Raw genomic sequence first — 16,945 nt, 5'->3', positions numbered from 1 at the left:
AAGAAACCAGAAAAGAAATTTGTCAGTGACACAAAAAAGACTAGACTGAAGACTTTTCCACACAAACCCCAAGCTTTTTTCCCTCTTCCTCAACTCATTCCAGTTATCCCTGTAAAATTAATATAATGTGGGTAAGTAGCCCAGAAACTGAGACATAGATAAGAGGACAGACTCATCAGTAGTTGGCACAACAGTTTTTCAAAATTATAAACCATACAGAGCATCTCCACCAATGTTAAACAAGATCTTTCCAGATTCAGTAATTGTATCCCTTCACATTGCAACCAAGGTCCACATCACTTCCCATTCCTGGCTAAAGTACTCCACAAGCTCATTCCAGTCTCTCCTACTAATGCCTGCCCCAAAACTACTCAAAATGGTGATCAGAAGACTTATAAATATTTCTTAATTTAATAAAAATCTACTCAATAATCTTATAATTTTTTCAACACTTCCATCATCTTTTTCTAGTTATGCCCTACTTTGCTACCTATTATCTTTTCACCTCCTATTCACTGTCAGAGAAGCTACAGTAAATATCTAACAGTTAGGTGTCACACAAAAAATACAGTGAAAGTTCCCACCAGCTATAAGTTTACACTGATAATAGTGTATAACCTGCCTTTCTTCCATGGAGTATTCTGTCCTTTCCAGGACTCCTTGCTATTTATTCACCCAAATGCTCTTTCTTCCCTCTGCAACAGCCCAGTCTCAAAGAAAAAGAGAGAGAGAGAGCGAGAGAGAGAGAGATCTCATTTTTTAATGGGAAAAACCAGGTTAACAGCTTCTGAAGTATTTCCTTACTTCCATATGACTCAAGCATTAAATTCTTAAAGGTGAATGTACTTATTTATCTCCCTTTCCAATTTTGGGGCCAAATTCCTGCTTCTCCTGGTTCAGTCAAGGCCCCAATATTTAAAAAAAATCTCACCACTGACAATGCCACACCAAGTCTCACTACTTCTCGGTTCCATTCTATCAACTCACCCCTACCTAACCTAATTCATAGTATATGAATTTTTTAATCCTAGTCTACAGCTTCTTTTTTTAACTCACATCTTTAAATCTGTCCTTGACTCTCAAAAGAATAAACCTTCTCCAAATGTACCCCCAACTTTCTTACTCCCTCCTTCTATTCTTACTTATGGGTCTTCCTAGCTATACCCGTATCTGGCCTATTCTACCAAGTTCATCTACCTCATGAATTCTCTTTCCATAATTCAAATCCTGGTAACAAAAATAAATAAATGTTAAGCAGTCAAATATACGAAACCCTTAAGATAACCTTAGGTAAAGCAACTCCTTAGATAAAGAAATCATAGCAGACTTTTATCATATTGAGAATGAAAAGCCAGCCTTCACCTTCCATGGACCCAAAGAGAAACATATGCATATGCTCAAAAGTCAGTTTGATGGCTGTACTTAAACATTTTCCATAATTCCAAACTAACAAGTAGACTAAGGACAGAAAACTTGTGGGGTGGGGGGGCGGGTATAGGATATGAGGAAAGTAGAACTAACTAGTCAGTTAAGATTAAAATTCAAAGCTATCCATCTACAACTTTCAGATAACAAGCCAGAGAGATTCTTTATATAATAGCCCTTCATCTCACCTTCTTTTTTAAGGAGAAACTGTTCCTTCTCCTCGAAATAAATAAATACTGATGTTTTTCTGCAGCTTTACCACCTTTAATATAGTTCTTCTGGGTTTTCTTAGAAATCTAGAGTCCCAGCTCTCCTGTTATTTTATGTGCCTCCTGGTACCCTTGCCCATTTCAAAAACAACTTCTCTGTCCAATCAAAAAGGACTTAGTTTTAATTCTACTCTATACTTTTCAATCTCCACAAATCTTTCAACAAAGCAGTGATTCTCAACTGGGAGATGGAAGGTATGTGAAGTTTGAAAATGTACCTTTAATGTTGTAATTTTACATTTGTCAAATGGAAACAGTCTCACTGTTTACATTATTTATATTCAATAAAACTGGACCACATCTCTTGGCCTGTGAGGATGTGTGAAAGACAACACAGCGGGGCAGGGGAGCGCAGGCAGGTGTGGACAGAGAAGGACGCATGCCTGGTTTGGAAAGATTATCGACATTTATATGATGGGATAGGATTTCTTATGGCCTCTCAAAAGGAAGTTCATCATTTTGTTTATGATAGATGAGAAACACTGCAAGAAAAATTAGCCCAATTGTCTAATACATAAACTTACATAAACTGACCTTCAGATATCCATTTTCCATTTACAGATTTCTCTATACTGCCCATCCTCTTAGAAGATAACAGATGAATGGCATAATGACAACAAATGACCTTTTGGGGGAGGGGAAGGCTGCATCTTTACAAAGTACCAGCCATGACCACTTAACCTCTAACTGCTCAAAGAACAAACTATTTTACTTCAAAGTATTAATCTTGTTATTGGAAACTGTATCCTTTCAAGAGGATCAGTGGCAGGCAGGCAGACATAAACACGTTATGGAAACAAAATATAGAAGCAATCTGAAGAGATCTCTTGAAAATAAAATAAACCAGAAGGCTTAAAATGAAGATAGTCAATATAATTTTAAAAGAGAAGGATTTAAAAACTGCACCATGGAGACATCTGTGAGACCCAAAGGGTCTTAAGTCTTATAAAGAAACGGGAAATAAACATCCTATGTGAATGGAATCACAACTTGGGGTCAGCAAAGGATCAAGATAGAAGGACACAGACCATAAGAAATGGAGCTATTAACTTGAAGCCACTCAGGAGACTTCCTCAAGAATATCGAGATCCTAGGCCATTTTCTCTATCTTCACCATTCTCACTGCCAAATGTGTGACTGCTCTTTTTTGTTTGTTTTCCCAGTTACTGAAGGAAAAAGCACTCACACCTCAATCAGGAGTATGGACCTTTGGGGCAAACATGGCTGGTAAAGTGAGTCCTTCTGAATAAACAGGGAAAGCAAAATAGGCAAGTATGAACGCTAAAACCATGTACGTACTTTCAAGGGTAAAGGAGAAAGTACAGAAATTTTGTACTCCTGTGGAAGGGAAGGAGCAAGGTAAGGAAGTACGGGGTTGATGGAGAGGGAAACGCGACTGGAGGCGGGGGTGGCGGGGACCCGGGTACATTACCTGCTCATACTGCCAGTGTTGGTGCCAGTAAGGCCCACAGAGCAGAGGCGGGAGGTTCCTGGCAACTGGAGCCCCCAAAATGGAGATGAAGTACATGCACTTGAGGGAGTGAGCTAGTGGGGTGTCCTCCAGGGTGGGGATGGCCAAGACGGGAAGATGCGGGGTGGGGGGGTGTGGATGCCCGGGTGGGAGCAATGTTAGGGCGGAAGCTACAGGCGGGAAGGTCCGACAAGCCCTGAAAGAGAAAAGAAGCTGTGTCTCACCCCAGCAGGGTAACAGAGATGCCTTTACCTGCAGCGGCCGTGGGGGGCCGGTTCGCCCCTCTCGCTGTCTCTCCAGCACCAGTTCCCCCTCCTCCTGAGCAACCTAACTTGATGCTCCTGCCCGCCCCACGTCCTTATTCGCTGCACTCCGCTGCCACTCACCACAGGCGCAAAGACGCAAAACAGCGCAAAGGGTGGGACTAAACAGAGCTTCCCCCTCCCCCGCCACCACGGGGTTAGGTTGAGAGCGCACGGAGAGGCCTATCCGGTTTCCAGGGCCGAGGCGAAGCCTGCAGCTTGCTTGAAAAAAAAAAGGAGCCTGGCCAGAGGAATGGTCTCAAGCTGCGGCAAACTAGTCCTGGAGATTCAACTCCCCCACCTCCAACACTGTTTTCTGCACACCAAAGAGCGTAAACTCGGGAGAGAGGGTTCCACACTAGGCCAACTCCGCCTCCCTCTGAATCCCCTGCCTCTTAGTCCTGTCAGCTCTTCTGCTGTAGTGACTATCCCTTATCCCACGACCCATTAAAAGGGGCCACATCTTCCATCCATCAGAGGAGTGAGTCAGCCCAAGTGCTGGAACACGGGGCCCTTTACTCTTCAAAGATGAAGCGCTCTCTCTGCCGCAACCCAAATTGCATTCTTGATAGTCTAACCCTTAAGCAGCAGTAAGTACTTGCTAGAAAGTAATCGCAGGTACTCACGAACAATTCCCAAACCCTCCCCCTCCAAAATACACACCTACTCCTAAGGCGTGGGCTTAGGCTAAGGGCTCTGGCCCTCACCTCGCTGCTCTTGAAACTCAGCCCATCTGATATATGGGCCAGGGTCCAGTTTGCAGTGCCACTTCAGACCACTCTAATTCCGAGGGTTGGCAACCCCAGAATGATGGTACAAGCTTAAATCCCTCAAAGTAAACTGTTAATAAAAACAGCTGCTTACCTCCTGACCACTAATTTCGCCCGAAATGTAAACACTCTCAACACTGAAATCCTACTTTCTGTGCTCTATGATACAAATTAGGAAGATCAACTTGGCCTTAGATCTCTTAAAGATCTTCACCTTACCACTAATGCTAGGGACACCCCATCCCCACTCCAGTAAACAGCAATACTGTTCTCCCATTCACTCAGGCTCGAAACTTCAAAGTTGCATCTGAAACCTCCTCTTGTATCCATTTTTCAACCATTTGCCCAGTCCCATTGGCTCTCCTGAAAATGTATCACAGATAGTGGAGCTGGCCGGCTTCCCAATCACATCTAGTCAGTCCTCTTGTTACACAGATGAGAAAACGGAGGCTTAGAGCTGAATGACACAACCATGAAACTAAGTGGCAAAGTTAGGATTCATCTTTCTCACTTTATTTCTGCTGCCACTTCATTTATGCAGCTCCTGTAACAGAAAGAAGCCTCATAACTGATCTCTCCCCCTACTAATTCTTTCTGCTATCAGATTAGTTTCCTAAAACACAGGATAGCCAAATCAGTCACCTGCTTAAAAACTTTGAAAGATTCCCTGTTACTTAAGACATAATCCTTAAGACCACACTTTGCCTTTCCAGTCTTTTTTTTTTTTTTTAGCCATACCCCATGGACTGCAGGCTCTTAGTTCCCCAATCATGGATTGAATCCAGAGCCAAGGCAGTGGCAGAGCTGAATCCTAACCACTGGACCACCAGGAAACTCCTTGCCTTTCTAGTCTTATTTCCCACTATTCTACATATACATTTATATGCCCACCAAAGTAGACAATATTGTCATGTATTTTTTTCTCATCTGGGCCTAGCTAGTACACTTGCCTTCAAATTATGTTACTCTTATTCCATTTCTTTGTTTTCTCAAAATCTTACTTATCCTTTAGGATCCACATTAAATACCTCTTCATCATCTCAACATTTATTGAGTGTACAATATACAGAGTAATATGGTAGCATTAGAGAACCAAAGATGAATCAGACAATCTCTACCCTCAAAGAGGCTTCCGTGATAGCTCAGTTGGTAAAGAATCCGTCTGCAATGTAGGAGACACTGGTTTGATTCCTAGGTCGGGAATATCGGCTGGAGAAGGGACAGGCTACCCACTCCAGTATTCTTGGGCTTCCCTTGTGGCTCAGCTGGTAAAGAATCTGCCCGCCATGTGGGAGACCTGGGTTGGGAAGATCCCCTGGAGAGGGGAAATGCTATCCACTCCAGTAGCTGAATGCGACTTTCACTCGCCCTCAAAGAACCTAAAACAGGAAGGAGTACATTTGTGTATACATGTGGGGAGACAGAAAGAGTAGGGACTATGACAGTAGTGACAAATGTCCAATGAAATACATGCTGGGCTTTATTTCAGGTAAAAGGGTCTTAATAAATTAGGAGAAAAGGTATTAAGGAAGTAGTTTCTTAAAGGATGAGGAGGAGTTAACTTGGGAGGGGAAGGTGAGCTACAAGAAAGGGGTCTTCAGGCAACAGGGACAGTAAAAGGAAAAGCAAAAGAAAGCAGGGCAGTGAAAAACAGTATGAGATATATAGAGGAAGGTCTAAGCAGTTCAGAAGTTCAGTCTCGCCTAAGTGTAAATCACAAAGAAGAAATCAGACGGAGGTAAGAATTGAAGGGGCAGACCTTTCAAGGAAAAAGCCTTGAATGCCACATTGAAGCATTTTCTTACAGGTGTCCAAGGAGCCACTGAAAAATGGAATCACACGATCAAATATGCATTTTAGTTAGCTAGCTCTGGCTGTTGGATAGAGAACAGATTTGGGGGATAAGGGGACAGAGGACACAGAAGTAGCTAGGAGGCTGCTATGGTAGTCCAGAAAAGAGTTGTAATGTGGATGCTGTTGATTTTTTCTTCCTGCACCCCTGCCTTCCTATATTGGAGACTAACTCAAGGTAAAAGTCTTCAATGGAAGACTGGATCTTAAGTCCCATTACAGAGCTGGAGTGGGTGGGTGGGGGGTATTGAAACAAGGGGTGAGGTTCTTCCCCTTCCAGTTGGGGAAGAAGTACACACACGCATAGCTTTGCCCAGTTTAAGTGGACACTCCTGTGGAAAACCTTGATTTTGCAGTGGCAATACAAAGACCCAGAACCAGCCAGTTAGACAATATTCAGCAATGGGAGACACTGGAATTCTGCAGCATCATAAACAGACTGTCAGTGCTTTGATCCTGCCCACATTCTCCATGTCTCCAACTTCCCTTGGTTCCAGATCAATTTCTAAATCAGATTCTCTAGCATTACCATATGAGCCACACAACATCCTCTGAATATGTTCCCTTTCAGCATAAGTTAGTCAAAAGATGATTTCTGTGGTTTGCAACCAGGAATTCTAACAAGATGATGAGAACCCAAATCATAGCATTGTGGTTCCAAAGGTAATGGAGGGAAGGAAGGGAGAGAGTTTAGTAAAACTTAGGGGATAAAAACTGGTAGAACCTAGAGTTTATAGGGAAAGAGGAGTTCAGCTACTGTAGTGTGAGTTGCCTGTAACATGTCAAGTACTGATACTCAATGGGAGGTCGGATGTATAAATCTCAAAGTTGCCTTGGTGACAGATTTGGAATTATCAGTATCAAAACAGTAGTTTTACGAGTGGGGAGTACTCAGAATATGAAGAGCAGAGCAAGTATATACAACACTGCACCAATGCTGTTGGAAGACAACAGAGAACGCTGGGGGTCTGGGAAGAACTGAATGTCCACTCCAAAGACAGCAGCTGCTGTTCAGCAATTAGTTAAAGTGTTGCCATATGGAAACACAAATCCAAGGCTGAGAGAGAACTTTAGGTTTTCCAAAAGCCAGAAATACAGAGCTTTATGTAAGTCTTCCAGGTTTTAAACAAAGGTAACTAATTTTTTAAAATGTTTTAAACACTTTGCAGGCTAAACAAAACACTTAGCTGGAAACCCCCAAATTTGAGATTTTGGGTGTGGAGTGAGAAAAGCTACAGAGGAACCCAAGAGAACATCAGGATTTAAGAATCAGAATAAGCTACACCTATTAAGCAGGTAGACAAGGCAAAGCTAGAGAAGCAGAAGTGCAATGCAACCGAAGCAAAGAGAGTAGAGAGTTGCAGGGGGAAAGAGTGCTCAATTGCATCCAACAAAGCACAAATGTCCAATAATATAAGAACTTTAAAACGTGTCCACTGGATTTAATACATCTCTGCTTTTCACTAGCAAGCTAAGACTAGTCAGTTCCATATGAGTTTTCATAGCATTTTTGTTAAGTACTTTTTGGGGATAATTATCTTCTAATTCCTATTTTGGTTATATTTGTATGCGGAAGCCTCAGGGGCTTAAAGTCACAGGGATGTGGGTTCAAATTCCTGTTCACAAAGTAAATAAACCTTTCTGAGTCTAGTCCATTCCTTTGTACAAAGGGAGATCAAAGCAGTGGTGGTGTTCAATGGCTAAGTTGTGTCCGACTCTTTGCGACCCTGTGGACTGGAGCACACAAGGCTTTCCTGTCTCACTATCTCCTGGGGTTCCTCTATCTCCTTTATCTTCACTATCTCCTGGAGTACAAAGGGGGATCAGATTACAGGGCCATTAATGAGGATTAATGAAACATCTCACACACTTCTAATGAATATTGATATATAACCACTATTTCTAGGAGGTACTCAACCAATGTTCCTGGATAATAGTTGGGAAAAAAATTGTTTTTACCAGTCTCTACCTAATTTGGGAGATGCCAGTCAGCCTTAGAGGGTGTGGAGTGATTAATGGCCTTCAAAATAATTCATTAATTTCAGCAGGTTAATATCTATGAGCATGCATATGGACTGCAGCCATTGCTTCCTCTATATTAGATCTAATTTACAGCAAACAGGAATAACTACAGTTTAGATTCTAGAGTCTGAAGATCATGTTTAACTAACTGGCTTCAGTCAGCCTAAACCTGCTATAGATGTTCTAAGTCAGTAGCATCTGACTTTTGGGTATTTAGAGACCTAAATTAAAACTCTCAGGGATCCAAGGAAGGATGATAAAGATTTCAGAAACACCCCCTCATCCCATCCCTCCAAGCACTTTTTTCCAGAACATCACACTTCTCTGATTTTCCTTCTACTTCTCTGGCCAATTCTCCTTTGCTACTCATCTCCTCTACCAGCATTTAGTTCACCAAGCTTTGGTCCTGGGCCTTCCTTTTTTCTTATTCTGTACCTGCAAGGATGTCTAGTTCATATACAGGGTCTCAATTCATTCTTTTCCTCAACAAACTACTTATATACTTGTCTCTCATTTATATCTCTGGGCAAGACGTCTGAACTCCAGGCGTGTTTATTGACTTGCTTACTCAACAGCTCTTCCTGGTCGTCTCTACAGTCTCCCTGGCTGACCTTCTTTCCAGCTCTCCCTAGAAGAGGCTTCTTACCTTCTTGGTGGTCTCCTCCATACTCACTACCACATGTGCACTCACAGAAGGTAATCACCCTCTAGCATCTCCTATTCAGCCATGGCTGAAGACACCAGAAACTCTTTTCCTTATCACTCCTATCCCATATTTCAGAATCCTACCTTCACCCCCTAAACATCCCTCAAATCCACCCACTTCTGCCTCTACTACCCTCCTGGGTCAACTGACCATCCCCACTCCCCTCGACTACTGCAACTGCCTTCCAGCTTGTTCCCCATCCGTTTAGCCCATTTAATTGTTGTTTGCTTTTGTTTAGTCCCTATGGATAGCTGCTCTGTCCATGGGATTTCCCAGGCAAGAATACTAGACTGAGTTGCCATTTCCTTCTCCAGGGGGATCTTTCCAACCCAGGGATCAAACTGTGTCTCCTGCATTGGCAGGCAGATTCTTTACCACTGAACAAGGGAAGCCCATTTAATTCTTACGTATCCTTCAAATCTCATTTCAACAGCATCATTTCAAAGAAAAGCTTTCCCTGACCTCCTAGACAAAAAAAAATCACCAAACTTTTGAATGTACATTACACACCTGGCCCTGTTTTAAACAATGAAAATGTATTAGCAGACTGAATGTGAAATAACTGCATTTTTACAGATGAGGAAACTGAGGCACAAATCATAAGCAATTAACTCAACATTCCACGGTTAATGGAAAGTGGGGCCGGATTCAAACTTAGGTAGTGTAGCTTCCAAAGTCACATTTTTAACAACCCAACTATATTATGGTGTAGGTTATATGCCTTTATTGTAAACTCTCTGTAACATCCATAATCTCTCTTTTGTAGTAGACTGATTAACTGACTATATAATTGTTTGCTATCCAGCCTTCCTCACCCCCATATTAGAATGAAAGTTACACAAGGGCAAGGTCTGTGTACAGCTTGTTACAATATTTCCTTTGCTTACCAGGTAGTAATGGGCACCCTGTGTACTTTTGTTGAAGGAATGCATTTTCAACTTCTAGTCAAAGGTGTGCGGGAGTGGGGATTGGGGAGGGGGGTGGTGCTGCGTAATAAAAGGTGTCTCACCAAAACCACACACTTCTCAGGCTGCTGAGACAGCACACAGGTAGCAGCACAGCTCCAGAGACATTCAAAAGAGGCACCAAAAGACCCTAAGCATCTTTACTCTTCAGGACCTGTAGCAGACACAGCTTTCTCATGGAGCAAGAGAGGCTGCATTTAACACACATAATAGACTACTTTCTGTAGTGTGGCAATCACTATTGAAAGCCGTGAAATTTTAGTTATCTCCTTTAGGCTTGGGACCCTAAAAGCCTCAGTGGTGGGTAATTTAAAGCTGTGGCAAAAAGTGAATGGATGAAACCATACTCACATGCCTCAAAAATGGGGCACGGATTTAGCCTCATTGTAGATTTTATTCCAGTGAAACCCTAGAGTTTTGGTCTAAGTCTGAAGAGAGAAAATAAGAGCCTAACCTTTAAGGATCAGTGCCCTGAGGTCAAGTTAGACTGGACCTGGAGAAGTTCCTCTTCACTGGTGTGTGTTCACCACGATGAAAGTAATATTCTAGGTTCTAAATTAAGGAATTTATAACTGGATCAATATATTACCTTGAATGACACCACTTTTGGACATCCAGCTTAAGTAATAATATCTGCAATTTCTTTTTACTGAGGCGATACCGATTTATAACATTTATAAGTTTCAGGTATACAGTTTTTTTCCTCCCTCTGTATACACTACAGCATGTTCACCACCAAAAAGTTACTTTGCATTTATTACCATACAGCTGATCCCCTTTGCTCACTTCACCTTCCCCTCCATAACAGAGTAATGGTAACAGAGTCATGGTCCTCTTTATGCCCTCCCACACCACCCCTGCATGCCCTACTTTAACTGGCCCAGGTATATATATATATACTGTTTCAGCCTAACAGAGAAATATAAATATTTACTTATTTATTTATCTTTTGGTTGTACTGCACAGCTTGTGCGATGTTCCCCAACCAGGGATTGAACCCAGGCTGTGGCAGTGAAAGCCCGGAATCCTAACCAGTAGGCCAACAGGGAACTCCTACTCAACTATTTATGAGGGACTGTTTTCATTGCAACATTTATGCTAAAAAAGTGTGTGTGGCAGAGGAGGAGAAACACTGTTATTATCTCACTTATGCCTCTAGGCACAAAAAATGACCCAGTGACATGGGATGATGAAGTCAGTGAGTTAGTTTCACTTGCACTGGCTAAAAAATGAAGTTGTCTGTGACCGACCAAGTGATTTTCCTCTGTAGAGCTTAAAGTATTTCACATAATCTTATCTTCAAAATAACTAAGTCAAATAAAATAAACTATTATTCTTTTTTTTTTCATTTTGACAGAAATACAAAAAGAAAATTTACATTCTCAAGGCCCTACAGCTGCTAAAGGTATAGCTTTAATAAGCTATGGAATACCTACTTGTCTAATACTGTTGTCAAAGACAGTTCTCCAGAGGCCTACAATGAATTTCTAACTGGGGGGAGATGATAATGAATGAGGCTTTGAAGTCCCACAGACCAGAGTTCTACTCCTGGTTAAGTTATCAAACCTCACTAAGTCTTATTTTTTTCTCTTCTGTAAAATGAAAGTAACATCACACACATTTTCAGGGTTATTCTGAAAATTAAAAGATTATGTACAATGTTTGGCACACAGTAGGCAAAAAAAAGGAGTTTATTATTCCCTGTCCAATAATTTAAAAGAGTACCACTAAAGGTTTCTCTCAAAGCAAAATTACTCCTTAAAGACTTGGCTGAGCTGACCTGCTAAGCAGAATGGTGGGATACTAAAGTAGATGCAAGAGTTTCATAATCAGAATAGCCGGACTGCTGGGCAGGATAAAAAGACCCGCAACCACTGTGCTGAGAAAGCAGGATAACACTTTAACCTCAAAACCTCAGAACAGACTTCAACCAGCATGGGTGGCTAGGGCAACATGCAGGTAATTCAGTTAATCATTTTGTGTGTTTATAGGAATGATGCTGGTATCTATCTGAGTACTTTGCTTACTTCACAGTGCTGCCTGTGGGAACTTACCAGTTCTGCAACTGACTAGGCTGTTCCTCAGGAGCTCACAGGCCCCTAGTCCCAGGCGCCTCAAATTTTAACTCCCATGACTTTCAGGAGAGCAGTGAATGGAAGTGACCATTACCCACATATATATTTAAGACCTCATGGAAAAGGTGCCCCACCAAGAGGTACACCCGAGAAATAGGCAAAAGCATGTTGCCCTAGCCACCCATGGGGCTGAACGGAAGCAATGAAGAATAAAACACCGAAAGTTCAGTGTTTATGCAACTTGGCAGCCCCTATTCAAAAATTCAAAAAATCGCGCTTGTCATAAAGTTTACTTGGATGGATGAGTATCTGATACACATCTGATATCTGTAATAGGACATGAAAAATCACAGAATAAGTGAAATATGATTTCATGTTCCACTACAAAACACTATTATGACTTGGTTCTAAGTAGGCTGCCAAATTACCGAAATCACTGTTTTTTTCCTAGAACCAATCAAAAATAAATTCCTGTATCACTAATGGGACCATGTACCTCTGAATACCCACGTCACTTAAGAATAATTCCCAAAGATATGTTGTATCCCCAAATTATGTAGTGGAAGAGAAAATGGAGGTGGGATATTCCAAAGGTTTTTATAAAGACCATGAGAGACAATTTGAGAAATCTGAAAGACTTTACAGCTCTTGAATACCCTTCCTCTCAGATGAAATTAAGAATTCAACTAATATATATTCTTTTACAAAAAGTTACTGACATAGTTTAAGGAGAATTACAAAACAAAACAAAAAGGTGTTAGTACTGGAATACTGGGCTATTACCAAACAAATCAGAACTATCAGATTTAGGGTGCTGACATACATGGGGAGAAAAAAGCACAGTTCTATTAGTATCTAGTAATTTGGTTATTATTTAGTAATTTTAAAAGTCTGTCATTTAATTACCTTTTTAAAATTTAAAAAACAAAAAAAGCCTGGAAATACTGAATAAAAATAAACCATACACAATGACTTTCTCTGGAAATGTACTGAGGGAATAAAATCAGGAATGCTTCATTCTTTCAATGACAAAGCCAATCTTTTAAAAATTATGCATAAAGGTGGTCTTCCCTAGTGGCTCAATGAATAATCTGCCTGCAATGCAGGAGACCCGGGTTCAATCTCTGGGTTGGGAAGATTCCACTAGAGACAGAAATGGCAACCCACTCCAGTATTCTTGCCTGTAAAATCCCATGGGCAGAGGAGCCGGGCAGGCTACAGTCCACAGGATTGCAGTCAGACAGGACTGAAGCGACTTAGCACATGTACGCGTGCGCACACACACAAAGGTATGTAATATTTAAAATCCTCGGTTTGGTTTTGCAATTTTTTGTACTTTTATTTGACTATGTTCTGAAAATTCTTTTCAAACAAACTAATGAGAATATACTTGAAATATACCTCAAATGTCATCTAGGCTCCGGAGCCTACACTGTCCCATTGCTTGGAGTTCATTCCTGGATTCATCCCTGCTGAAGGTGCATGAAAAGTAACTAACTATCTGTGCCAGTCTTTCTGCTAGATTTTTCATTATCATGTAACATATAGAGGAATAAATAATATATGTTACATTATCATGTAACATATACAGAAATTAAGTGCTTTATTTAAAAAAAAAAACTTCTCCTGCAGGATCTGAAGGCAACAATTACATACTTTAAAGTTAACTTACAGGGCCTCCCAGGCGGTGCAGTGGTAAAGAATCCATCTGCAGTGCAGGAGATGTGGGTTGGATCCGTGGGTTGGGAAGATCCCCTGGAGGAGGAAATGGCAACCCACCCCAGTATTCTTGCCTGGAGAATCCCATGGACAGAGGAGCCTAGCGGGCGACAGTCCATGGGGTCGCAAAGAGTTGGACACGACTGGGCACACATGCAAAGTACAGCAGAGTAGACTATTTTGCTTCATGTAACATTCAATAACCAAGAGTTTAGTGAAGGATAGAAAGTGATGGGTAATAAAACGGCAAAAGAAATTGTTACCGCCTGAACAGCTTAATGAGAAATCTCAGAGAGTAACATACTCTGTAGTTTAAATTTAAAATATCCAATAACTACAAAGAGGTGGACTTATTTTGCAACATAGAGAAACAATGAAACATTTAAAGACAATATGAATTAGTCAGAAAAAGCAAAACAAACAAAGAAAAAAAGCTAAACTACAACTTCATTTAAGAACCAACACAAAACAAAACAGAAGTTAAGGTTGGGAGAAGGGGATCCAGGATAATTCAAAATTTAATAAATGGTTAAACAAAGCTTTAGGCAATAGTAAACAGTTCACACAACAGCAATGCTACATAGAAATACAACTGTTACTTGGGTGCCATGCTGTGCTTAGTTGCTCAGTCCTGTCCAACTCTTTGCGACCTTATGGACTGTCACCCACCAGGCTCCTGTGTCTATGGGGATTCTCCAGGCAAGAATACTGGAGTGGGTTGCCATGCCCTCCTCCAGGGGATCTTCCCAACCCAGGGACTGAACCCAGGTCTCCCCAACTGCAGGTGGATTCTTTACCATCTGAGCCAGGGAAGTCCATGAATACTGGAGTGGGTAGTCTATTCCTTCCCCAGGGGATCTTCCCAACCCAGGGATCGAACCAGTGTCTCCTGCATTGCAGGTGGATTCTTTACCAGCTGAGCTACCAGGGAAGCCAAGGTATTTGGGTACCAGAAACCAAAGGAACCCCTCTTGAAAGTCAGGGTCTCTTTGCATTCTTAAATGGTCTTAAGACAGATGCGAAAAGGGACAATGTCAGTGAGTCAAAATAAAAGGCAAAGTGAACAAAATTATAACAGAAGGATAAAAGGAAGACCACCTGCTCTGTGAGAAAAAGAACAATTAATTAAAGAGGAGATGAGTAGGTTCTGAAATGATAGTTTACCAATGAATTGAATGCTAAAAGTAAAAGAGTAAATACTAAGTTGGTTATAGTAGGTGCAAGGGTAGGTCAAGCAAAGACCTGCGGATCAGGGACCAGTTCAAATATAACTCCAGAAGTGGAGTCACTTCTAAGGCTGAGGGTGGAGGGTCCAGAACAATATTATCTTGTTTATCCTTCAGTTATTAGGCTAAACGTAAGCTCAGAGATAGCTTAACCTTTGCAGGACTGTAGACAAACAGTATCTTCAAAGCATTTAGCATTCATCTGAATGAATATCAAATCTCATTCTTTCAGAAAGCAAGTACAGAGCTTGAAACCCACAAATTAATAAAGTGTTAGCTTTGCCCAGAAAAACCTCACCCTTTTCAAAAACGACACGTACAATGGTTTCTTTTAAAGATCAATTCCCTTCACCACCCTACCTTACCTACCAGAAACTTGACCCTTCTAATAATAAGTGGCAAATTTTTCCTGTTACAACTAAAACTCTGCAGCGGTGGTTACCACAATGCCAAGATTCTTTCACCCCATCACCCAGCAGGTGCTGCAGAGAAGACTGTCCCGGGAAATACAAGATCTGTGTTTCCTGGTGATTCACAACCAGCTCAGCAGATTTCTATTTCTATCATTTCTATCCATGTCTAAACGGATTTTGTCAATTTGGGAACTGACATACTCAAAAGGCCAGAGGCACAGGATAGATCAAACATGAGGAAAGCAAGAATTCTATGTCACTAACCATGCACTGTTTCATCAAATCTCTTATCCTAATCCATTACTCCTTTGCTACTGCAGTTTTAAACCTTCCCCGAAGCCTGTCTTTACACACATGTACCTTCTCTTTGGCCAACGTCCTTCATTTTGCCTTGCAGACCCACTGGCACACCACTCTTACCACCTGTCTCTTTAAATGAAAAACGTTGTTTTCCTTATCATAACTCTTCTTTTCCTTTAAGGGGTGAGATAATCCAAAATATTTGGAATGAGAAACTTCCCATGTTCTCGCCCTAAGAGGTGGACCACAGTTCGTTCTGAAACCTATTTGTTGATCAATACAAAAGAAATTCCTAAGCAGAAGACATATCTAATGGACTAACAAGAGAATACTATTCAAATCACAAACTCACCTTCTAGTAACTAACGTGCCCCACAGTGGATAGGACCTCACCTGATGCTAAGGATAACAGGCAGAGAATCTCCGGCTGACCTGATAGGTTTAGAACAACATGAAGAGTAAACAAGCTGTGGATGCTAGGCGATGGTAGGATGCAGTAGACAGAAAACGCAGCTCCTCTGGTGTTTGGGGCATTCCACTATGTCTATTCTTTAAAAGAAAAAGACATCAAGTTCTCAGTCTTCCACTTCTGGCTCACTGTTCTCAGTCATTGAAAAGAGATTGGTCCACCAAACATCTATATACCACTATTCACCTCTTCCTTGAAGATCTTAATCATTTAGGACTGCCCCTTAAAAGGTAGGAGCTGCTGCATTTGCACAGCTGCCGCAAAGGCAGGGAAATTTCCTGCGACACTGGAGACAGGTAAATAAAGAAACTGCTTTCGCTCCGAGGAAGGGGGAGGGGTCTTCTGCCACTGAAGAGTTTACATAATGCAACAGAAAACCAGTGAGCTCTGCGGACCTGTCAATGGAGATGCAAAGCTAGAGCTCCTCTCTTCCAACCACCTCTAAACACTGTCCAAAAGCCTGCTCCGCTCTCCCAAAGTTCCACAGAAATTACACCTAATAATGTAAAACAATCGCACATGCTCACCTCATGCTCTCCTAACCACCTTTATTGCTAAAATACACACACACAAAACCCAAACCCCAAACTCCCACTTCTGAGTCCAAAGTATGGAGTAACCAAACGGAGCCGCGGAGTTTTCCCTCTGAAGGAGCAAGGAGAAAACGGATCTGCCTCAAATCTACACGATGCCCAGTAATGCAATGACAAGGCCTAGAAACTTCACAGGGGCCGGGGCAGCCGCGTTCGCGGCTCAGCCCGGCTCGGGCCCTGCGGGCCGGCAGCCGCCCTCTCCCCCGGCCTCTCACAAAGGAGAATGGTTCAGTCCGGAGCATCACCCAGCACCTGATCCCGCACAACTGGGGGAAGGACAGAGGGCGGGGAAGCGAGGAGGAGGATGAGTTATGAAAACCAATCTAAGAGCCGCAGCTTTTGCAAAGACTCTTGGACCAGCACTGAGCA

At 41.9% G+C, this 16,945-nt stretch overlaps 1 protein-coding gene across 13 annotated transcripts in view; it reads right to left on the bottom strand.

Annotated features, from left to right (window-relative positions):
• CHD8 (chromodomain helicase DNA binding protein 8) overlaps positions 1–16,945 on the bottom strand; it is a 58,382-nt gene that overhangs the window by 41,333 nt on the left and 104 nt on the right. For 4 of the 13 annotated variants that reach the window (XM_059890276.1, XM_059890279.1, XM_059890280.1 and 1 more), the window contains exon 2: positions 3,418–16,063. The exons of 6 other annotated variants lie outside the window; for them this stretch is intronic. The gene's annotated coding sequence lies outside the window, so the exon portion shown is untranslated. 13 annotated transcript variants of the gene reach the window in all.

Source organism: Bos taurus, chromosome 10, assembly GCF_002263795.3.
Source record: "Bos taurus isolate L1 Dominette 01449 registration number 42190680 breed Hereford chromosome 10, ARS-UCD2.0, whole genome shotgun sequence".
Taxonomy (NCBI): Eukaryota; Metazoa; Chordata; class Mammalia; order Artiodactyla; family Bovidae; genus Bos; species Bos taurus.
This window is presented reverse-complemented; position numbering and strand designations above follow the sequence as displayed.